The 10,569-nt window shown below is 46.6% G+C and overlaps 1 non-coding gene across 1 annotated transcript; it reads left to right on the top strand.

Annotated features, from left to right (window-relative positions):
- Positions 1-9,946: 9,946 nt before the first annotated feature.
- On the top strand, positions 9,947-10,053 carry LOC126237724 (U6 spliceosomal RNA). The gene has a single exon (XR_007545180.1). It is a non-coding gene; the product is annotated as a U6 spliceosomal RNA (small nuclear RNA).
- The last annotated feature ends 516 nt before the right edge of the window (positions 10,054-10,569 follow it).

A 10,569-nucleotide genomic window follows, 5' to 3' on the forward strand; every position in this document is an offset into this window, starting at 1 on the left:
TTAATAGGAGGGTTGTGGCACCAGTAGGCCACAGTGATTTAAATGAGACCTATGCAGAGTCGATGGTTGGTTATGTTTAATCGGCGAGAGAAAGCCACAACTACTCTGTCTATCAGAACACATGACCCTGGCTGTTTGCAAAAAAAAAAAAAAAAAAAAAAAAAAAAAAAAAAAAAAAAAATGGCTCTGAACACTATGAGACTTAACATCTATGGTCATCAGTCCCCTAGAACTTAGAACTACTTAAACCTAACTAACCTAAGGACATCACACAACACCCAGTCATTACGAGGCAGAGAAAATCCCTGACCCCGCCGGGAATCGAACCCGGGCGTGGGAAGCAAGAGCGCTACCGCACGACCACGAGCTGCGGACGGCTGTTTGCAGTGCACTACCGTAATGACATTGCCTAGTCATAGCTACTCATTTAAAATGCAGAATACAGATGACGTAACAAGGCTCACTCTATGTGTCTTGCTCTGGAGAAAATGTGAGTCATGGTGCTGGAATATTAATAACATCCCATTGGTGGAACTAGGAGAGTTCATGTGTGTGTTTCAAGACAGGTAGTTGAGCAGCTGGCTGGACAGCCGTGCAGCTTGAGCCATGTGGGCTGCGTGACGGAAGTGGGCAGACATGCGAAGCTGCAGTGGGATGGAGCTGAGTGCAGAGGAGCACAGCATGGCGGATGCTTCCACATATTTTTGACCTCACAACAAGCAGCTAGAAGGGATGTAAATTCGTTCATGTTGTGTGCTCGAATATGTAGGGCTAAGGGATTGAAGTGGTCAGAGTCATCATTACTCGTTTTTCATAGTGATTTGTATTTAGGACGAGGGCTTGGCTGCAGCACCGGATGGCCGCTGCGACATCCCTTATCACAAAATGGCTCTGAGCACTATGGTACTTAACTTCTGAGGTCATCAGTCCCCTAGAACTTACAACTACTTAAACCTAACTGACCTAAGGACATCACACACATCCATGCCCGAGGCAGGATTCGAACCTGTGACCGTAGCGGTCGCGCGGTTCCTGGCCTTAGCGTCTGGAGCCGCTCGGCCACTCCGGCCGGCTCCCTTATCACTTTCTGTACGCTACGTGACGGGCTGCGGGCGGCGGGCGGCTGGAGTGGGGGGTTTTACGGCTGGTCAAAGCAGTGTTGTCTGTACTCTTAATGCCTTCCTATCTTGTTTATCCACGTGCTGAGGTGGTAAGCCTTCCGTTGACGGGGCGATGGCAGTGAGGGGTGACAAGTTGTGTCGCCTCTCTATCTCTCTCTGTACGGTCTGCATGGAACACGCTACGGACGGCACATTTTCAATACTTCACGGTAGATATCCTCCTGCAAATTTTTCCGTTTTAAATAAAGAAGTAATTGCTACCCTCCTTCCTCCCATCCTTCCTGCACACCAACCCACTGTGTGTTTGCAGCGGAAGTAGTGCAGCGAGAGAGAGAAGGCGAGAGAGTGAGTGATAGATAGAGAGAGAGAGAGAGAGAAAGTTTAGTGGCTGAGGTATGACCGACAGCAGGAACGCACGGTGGGCGCAGAGGAGATGAGTGCAGGAGGGTGCTCTAGCACACATTTTTACAAGTGCAGTACAACCTTCGAGTGTTAAACCCGTCTTATAGGAACTGATAGTAACATCCTTGTTTTTAATACACTCTTAAGTGAGAGGTATATTGCTTAGAATAAAACATAGACTTGATGCATATTTGTTGTTAAATAAAAACTGTTTAACGTGGAAAATACGTGTAATTTGTTATATTGTCGCACTGTGGTGAATGTTGGACCAATGTTTTTATGTGTGTTCGTGGAATATTATTAATGAAAAATTCAATTTTCGGGTAATCCATGGAAAATGCTAGAGCATATCGCGAAATTTATTTATTTACTGGTGGGAGGTTCAAATGGCTCTGAGCACTATGGGACATCTTAGGTCATCAGTCCCCTAGAACTTAGAACTACTTAAACCTAACCAACCTAAGGACATCACACACATCCATGCCCGAGGCAGGATTCGAACCTGCGACCGTAGCAGTCCCGCGGTTCCGGACTAAAGCGCCTAGAACCGCACGGCCACCGCGGCCGGCACTGGTGGGAGGAGCGTTGCGGTGCAAGAGATTACATCACGAGGTGAAATTTTAAGCAGATCACCATCTTACATCAAGGACTAGTAGCTGTGGAGATGGCTAAGGTTTAGGTGCAGTTCATGAAGTCTGTTCATGTCAATATGTGTATTCCACACCTCTCCAAACGCCACATGTACCGATTCCACTATGAGTTTGCGAAGCCTGTCTTTACTGATCCCACTTTATATAGATCAGACAATTTCGTCTTCTGGGTCGGCCGAGGTGGCCGAGCGGTTCTAGGCGCTACAGTCTAGAACCGCGCGACCGCTACTGTCCCAGGTTCGAATCCTGCCTCGGGCATGGATGTGTGTGATGTCCTTAGATTACTTAGGTTTAATTAGTTCTAAGTTCTAGGGGATTGATGACCTCAGATGTTAAGCCCCATAGTGCTCAGAGCCATCTGAACAATTTTTCATCTTCTGGCTGAAAGGCTGCGATACGTATGAAGTAATTAAGTACAATCCTGAAGCATTTGACATGTCTGGATATGTGGTCAATAATCCTTACGGAATAACACGTCGAATTGAGATGGTTATCGAAGTCATGTAAGATGAGAAATATGGTTCATAGATTGTGGAGTTTTTGGGGCTCTGATTGCAAATCTATGCATACCTCATAGATAGAGCCGTCACACAGAGGTTGACTAACAGTGTGAATCTTACAGCCTCAAAAGGTCTCACGATCGAGGATTACAAGAATTGCCTGCTCAACCACTCTGCATATAGTGCACCAAGTAGTCTTCAGTCGTGAGCCCATGAGATACATATTTCACTGTAATTGAAAGTTGGGAAGTCACATCATGATAACAAATGTTTCATCTGTAAATATTTGATAGAGACGCTCCTGTACTCACACTATTCCCTCGAGATTGACTGAGTGTGTGGATGGTAATTTATTTGTAAGAAGCCGTTGTTTATATGGGATAGTCTGATGAACCGTTTGTCATAGGAATGTGTATCAGCACATGTGAACAATTTCACACTATGTATACATGCAGATTATATATATATATATATATATATATATATATATATATATATATATATATATACACACTCCTGGAAATTGAAATAAGAACACCGTAAATTCATTGTCCCAGGAAGGGGAAACTTTATTGACACATTCCTGGGGTCAGATACATCACATGATCACACTGACAGAACCACAGGCACATAGACACAGGGAACAGAGCATGCACAATGTCGGCACTAGTACAGTGTATATCCACCTTTCGCAGCAATGCAGGCTGCTATTCTCCCATGGAGACGATCGTAGAGATGCTGGATGTAGTCCTGTGGAACGGCTTGCCATGCCATTTCCACCTGGCGCCTCAGTTGGACCAGCGTTCGTGCTGGACGTGCAGACCGCGTGAGACGACGCTTCATCCAGTCCCAAACATGCTCAATGGGGGACAGATCCGGAGATCTCGCTGGCCAGGGTAGTTGACTTACACCTTCTAGAGCACGTTGGGTGGCACGGGATACATGCGGACGTGCGTTGTCCTGTTGGAACAGCAAGTTCCCTTGCCGGTCTAGGAATGGTAGAACGATGGGTTCGATGACGGTTTGGATGTACCGTGAACTATTCAGTGTCCCCTCGACGATCACCAGTGGTGTACGGCCAGTGTAGGAGATCGCTCCCCACACCATGATGCCGGGTGTTGGCCCTGTGTGCCTCGGTCGTATGCAGTCCTGATTGTGGCGCTCACCTGCACGGCGCCAAACACGCATACGACCATCATTGGCACCAAGGCAGAAGCGACTCTCATCGCTGAAGACGACACGTCTCCATTCGTCCCTCGATTCACGCCTGTCGCGACACCACTGGAGGCGGGCTGCACGATGTTGGGGCGTGAGCGGAAGACGGCCTAACGGTGTGCGGGACCGTAGCCCAGCTTCATGGAGACGGTTGCGAATGGTCCTCGCCGATACCCCAGGAGCAACAGTGTCCCTAATTTGCTGGGAAGTGGCGTTGCGGTCCCCTACGGCACTGCGTAGGATCCTACGGTCTTGGCGTGCATCCGTGCGTCGCTGCGGTCCGGTCCCAGGTCGACGGGCACGTGCACCTTCCGCCGACCACTGGCGACAACATCGATGTACTGTGGAGACCTCACGCCCCACGTGTTGAGCAATTCGGCGGTACGTCCACCCGGCCTCCCGCATGCCCACTATACGCCCTCGCTCAAAGTCCGTCAACTGCACATACGGTTCACGTCCACGCTGTCGCGGCATGCTACCAGTGTTAAAGACTGCGATGGAGCTCCGTATGCCACGGCAAACTGGCTGACACTGACGGCGGCGGTGCACAAATGCTGCGCAGCTAGCGCCATTCGACGGCCAACACCGCGGTTCCTGGTGTGTCCGCTGTGCCGTGCGTGTGATCATTGCTTGTACAGCCCTCTCGCAGTGTCCGGAGCAAGTATGGTGGGTCTGATACACCAGTGTCAATGTGTTCTTTTTTCCATTTCCAGGAGTGTATATATATATATATATATATATGGCTAGTGAATATGTGCATAAATATATACGCTAGTGAACTCACTATTCAGGTTGCAGAAAAACTGTGTCACGAAATTTTAACCATGGATAACTGATGCCAATAGGAACCAAAACTACTAATGTTGCGTAGGTCGACAACACACAACTTTTAAACTACTGAAACTTGGCGCCATGCGCTCCGATTGGCCCCGGGATTGCCCTGTTGCCGTATGCTCCGGACAACGCATAACCGCGAGTGCTTTGCCTGCCAGAGATTGCGATGTATCCAAGGCGGCCTGCACGCTCGGTGGTAGCGTGCCGCCTTCCAATATGGGGGCCTGGGGGCGAGTCCACCGGCGTCCCTACAAATCCATTGTACCCAATAAAACAATACCAATCACCGTTATTTAAGTTTATTTCTAGGCTACCAGTTTCGACGATACACTACATCTTCAGTCCTGCTTCAATCGAGTAACCTTCGTGTTACAAAATACATCAGCACTTTTAACTGGTGTCGTAACGATTATTATGGACATGCGTGCTCGTTGGACAACTGTCAGCAACTTGATTGAAGCAGACGTGAAGATGACGTAGTGTATCGTGGAAACTGGTAGCCTAAAAATAAACCTAAATAACGGTTATTGGTATTGTTTTATTGGATATTGACCAGTCGTAGTCCCATACTCCAGCCAGAAGATGGAGTTACATTCATTAAATCCATTGTAGTTTCATGATAAGACGTACCGGGAACAAGCTAGTCAACAGCTGTTAGTTCACGTACAGAAAGTCTTTTACAAACTGTGTCTGCCCTGAAAAGGGCCTTTCTTATAGCTAGGAGATTGTTTACTTAAAGCAGGTGCTCGAAGTGGCGACCCTCTGACGCGACACAAGCATGGTAACGTCGAACGGTGTTATGCCGAACTCTTTCAAAGATTCCTGGCATTGCCCTGATGTAATTGGCGGCATGTTGAATGCAATCCGTTAATTCCTCTTCGTTTCTACGTGGTTCGCGTCCGGGTGGGTGAACTAGAACATTGAAGAATCCCCACAGGAAGAAGTACAGTGGTCTAAGGTCTGGTGATCGTGGAGGCCATGTCCTACGAGCACCTCTGCCATTTACCCGGTCGTCAAAGAGTTTAATTACATATCCGCGCACAGCACTACTATCATGTGCCGGCGCCCCATCATGCTGCAACCACATGCGTAGCCGTATGTCCAGGGGAGCATCTTCCAGCAGACTGGGTAGAGTTTCTGGCAAAAAGTGAAGGTAATTTTCCCCGGTAAATCGAGGAGGTAAACGGATCGGCCCAATCAGATGGTCACCCACAATACCTGCCCAAATGTTGAGCGAAAATCGTTCCTGGTGTCCGCGGAGGTACGTGACGTGAGGATTTCCCCTTGCCCAGTAATGAACGGTTCGAGTGTTGTAAAGGCCATCCCGATGGAAGGTGCACTCATCGGTAAACAATAGAATGGCGGAGAAATCGGGATCTCGTGCAACACGTTGCGAAAACCACTGACAAAACCCTAGCCTGTGTTCATAGTCCGCCACAGGATTTAGGTCTTGGAAAGGATGGATGTTGGTTGTCATCCCTCAAAGCCTCCCAGAGTAACCGATGAGTGACCCCGCATGTCGTGTGCAACCGCTCGAGTACTTGTGGTAGGCCGGCCCATGTGGCGGAGCGGTTCTAGGCGCTTCAGTCCAGAACCGCGCTGCTGCTACGGTCGCAGGTTCGCATCCTACCTCGGTCATGGTTGTGTGTGATGTACTTAGGTTATTTAGGTTTAAGTAGTTCTAAGTCTATGGGACTGATGGCCTCAGATGTTAAGTCCCATCGTGCTTAGAGTCATTGGAACCATTTGAGCTTGTCGTAGGTGCTGCCTCAAAGCACTCGAGAACAGTCTCTTCAAATGCAGTATCCTGCCCTGTTCGAGGTGTTCCAGCATCACCATGATATCCCGCTAACGAGCCTGTTTCGCCAAGTCGCCAATGAACTGCTGTAAACGTTTGCGCGTGTGGGTGGCGTCTTGATGGGTACCTTTCCTCATACAACGTCGAGCTTCATGCGCATTGCAGTCTGCTAGTCCACAAACAAAAACCATATTTCGTTGTTCTTCAAACGAATACTGTGCTGCCATGCTTACTGTATGACTAAATCTCAGGTGACGTGTGTGTGCTCCGAAGCGAAGCTTATGTGTGAATGCCTCTGACGTGAGGCGGAGAAAAACAACAAGACCTATTCGACACGCGTGCGTATCACATTGGGGCAGTGACGGGGCGAGGGACGTTTGTACGCGTATGTGTGAACCGATAGTCATAGCGCTGCCCGTCAACCGACGAACGCCAACAGGACAATTCTAAGGCCATTCGGAGCGTGTGGTGCCAAGTTTCCGTACTTTAAAATTGGTGCGTTGTCAACCTACACAAAATTAGTAGTACACAAAATTAGTAATTTTGGGTTCATCAGCTATCCAGGGTTAAAATTTCGTGACACAATTTTTCTCCACACACACACACACACACACAATTTATATATAGGGTGGTCCATTGATCGTGACTAGGCAAAATATCTCACGAAATAAGCGTCAAACGAAAAAACTACAAAGAACGAAACTTGTCTAGCTTGAAGGGGAAAACCAGATGGCGCGATGGTTGGCCCGCAAGATGGCGCTGCCATAGATCAAACGGACATCAACAGCGTTTTTTTTTAATAGGAACCCCCATTTTTATTACATATTCGTGTAGTACGTAAAGAAATATGAATGTTTTAGTTGGACCACTTTTTTTCGCTTTGTGATAGATGTCGCTGTAATAGTCACAAACATATGGCTCACAATTTTAGACGAACAGTTGGTAACAGGTAGGTTTTTTAAATTAAAATACAGAACGTAGGTACGTTTGAACATTTTATTTCGATTGTTCCAATGTGATACATGTACCTTTGTGAACTTATCATTTCTGAGAACACATGCTGTTACAGCGTGATTACCTGTAAATACCATATTAATGCAAGAAATGCTCAAAATGATGTCCGTCAACCTCAATGCATTTGGCAATACGTGTAACGACATTCCTCTCAACAGCGAGTAGTTCGCCTTCCGTAATGTTCGCACATGCATTGACAATGCGCTGACGCATGTTGTCAGGCGTTGTCGCTGGATCACGGTAGCAAACATCCTTCAACTTTCCCCACAGAAAGAAATTCGGGGACGTAAGATCCGGTGAACGTGAGGGCCATGGTATGGTGCTTCGACGACCAATTCACCTGTCATGAAATACGCTATTCAATACCGCTTCAACCGCACGCGAGCTATGTGCTGGACATCCATCATGTTGGAAGAACATCGCCATTCTGTCATGCAGTGAAACGTCTTGTAGTAACATCGGCAGAACATTACGTAGGAAATCAGCATACACTGCACCATTTAGATTATCGATAAAATGGGGGTCAATTATCCTTCCTCCCATAATGCCGCACCATACATTAACCAGCCAAAGTCGCTGATGTTCCACTTGTCGCAGCCATCGTGGATTTTCCGTTGCCCAATAGTGCATATTATGACGGTTTACGTTACCGCTGCTGGTGAATGACGCTTCGTCGTTAAATAGAACGCGTGCAAAAAATCTGTGATCGTCCTGTAATTTCTCTTGTGCCCAGTAGCAGAACTGTACACGACGTTCAAAGTCGTCGCCATGCAATTCCTGGTGCATAGAAATATGGTACGGGTGCAATCGATGTTGATGTAGCATTCTCAACACCGACGTTTTTGAGATTCCCGATTCTCGCGCAATTGTGTGCTACTGATGTGCGGATTAGCCGCGACAGCAATTAAAACACCTACTTGGGCATCACCATTTGTTGTAGGTCGTGGTTGACGTTTCTCATGTGGCTTAACACTTCCTGTTTCCTTAAATAACCAAACTATCCGGCGAACGGTCCGGACACTTGGATGATGTCGTCCAGGATACCGAGCAGCATACATAGCACACGCCCGTTGGGCATTTTGATCATAATAGTCATACATCAACACGGTCCATTTTAACACGGGTAATGTATCACGAAGTAAATACCGTCCGCACTGGCGGAATGTTGCGTGATACCACGTACTTATACGTTTGTGAGTATCACAGCGCCATCTATCACAAAGCGAAAAAAGTGGTCCAACTAAAACATTCATATTTCTTTACGTACTACACGAATATGTAATAAAATATGTGGGTTCCTATTTTTAAAAAGAAACGCAGTTGATATCCGTTTGACCTTTGGCAGCGCCATCTAGCGGGCCAACCACAGCGCCATCTGGTTTCCCCCTTCAAGCTAGACGAGTTTCGTTCCTTGTAGTTTTTTTCGTTTGATGCTTATTTGGTGAGCTATTTGGCCTGGTCACTATCAATGGACCACCATATATATATATATATATATATATATATATATATATATATATATATATATATATATATATATATATATTTTCCTCTAAATTTTATGTCACACAAGTGCCCAGCGACCACATGACCAGTACTGGGTTAGGTCATGACCTTGAATGTACCTCGCACAATTGCCTTAGGTGTGTGGGTAGGATGGAGATCCTGTGGGTGACCCTGAATATAACTCGCCCAATTGCCTAAGGTGTAATCTGATACCCCTGACCTTGAGATAAGATCGTTATCTGAGCAGGACCTGCACTGATAACCCACTTCTTATCAGTTACAAAGTTAGCTTATCACTGAAAATGATACGTCATCTGATGTTTGCCTGTCCCAGGAAGTATCCTGCATTACAGCTAGTACTAAATCGCAGACATAGGACGGTGGGTGCCGTTTTATGCTATGAGGAACTTCTGCGCTTCTATGGGATGTACGGTAGTAATCGAACGCACCATGACAGCTGTGGATTACGTGAACATTATTGCGAACCACCTGCATCCCTTCATACACGCCGCTTCACTGATGGCGATGAAGTCTTCCATCAGGATAAGTGTCCATGTCACGAGGCCAACATCATGCAACAGTGATTTGAGGAGCATGCTAGGGAACTTACTCTGATATCTTGGCCACCGGAGTCACCTGGTTTATCCCAGTGGAACTTATCTGGGATATTAGCAGGTGACAATCCGCACCCAGCAACTGTGTGATCCGTGTGTAGACATATAGTGCCACATATTTCCAGAAATCTGTCACGAACATACCATATCTGTGCCACACAGAATCGCCGCTGTATTCCGTTCAGAGGTCGATCAACACACTGTTAAGTAGGTGGTCATAATGTCATCAGCGTATGTAATATGTATTGATGGGTGTCATCGTTAACACCCCGCCGCGCAGGATTAGCCGAGCGTACTTGCTTCGGCAGTACATATACTAAAATTGGAACGATACAGAGAAGATTAGCATGGCCCCTGCGCAAGGATGACACGCAAAATCAAAAAAAAAAAAAAAAAAAAAAAAGTTGTCTAAGGCTCTGCGGTCATGGACTGTGCAGCTGATCCCGGCGGAGGTTCGAGTCCTCCCTCGGGCATGGGTGTGTGTGTTTGTCCTTAGGATAATTTTGGTTAAGTAGTGTGTAAGCTTAGGCACTGATGACCTCAGCAGTTAAGTCCCATAAGATTTCACACACATTTGAACATTTTTGTTAACACCATGAATGTTATCGATGTCTACTGAACTAGGTGGCTGGCTAATTTTTTGAAGGCAGACAGAATGAAAATGATTTCACTGGTTTCGCGTAACAGTGGAATATTTGTATTAGCATATACTCGTATATTGATGGATGTATGCTTGATATGCAACACAAATCAATTTGCAACCGCAGGCACGCAATTTTATTTCTTAAACACAGTAGATTACCTTCACCTCGGAAGCAGTTTACAAGCGTTCACCATCCGATTCTGCACTTGCGTTGCACCTGCTACAGATATCCTTGATTTTGCTACTAACTTTTTCTTTTTCCAGAGTAATAA

This window comes from Schistocerca nitens, chromosome 2 (assembly GCF_023898315.1).
Source record: "Schistocerca nitens isolate TAMUIC-IGC-003100 chromosome 2, iqSchNite1.1, whole genome shotgun sequence".
Taxonomy (NCBI): domain Eukaryota; kingdom Metazoa; phylum Arthropoda; class Insecta; order Orthoptera; family Acrididae; genus Schistocerca; species Schistocerca nitens.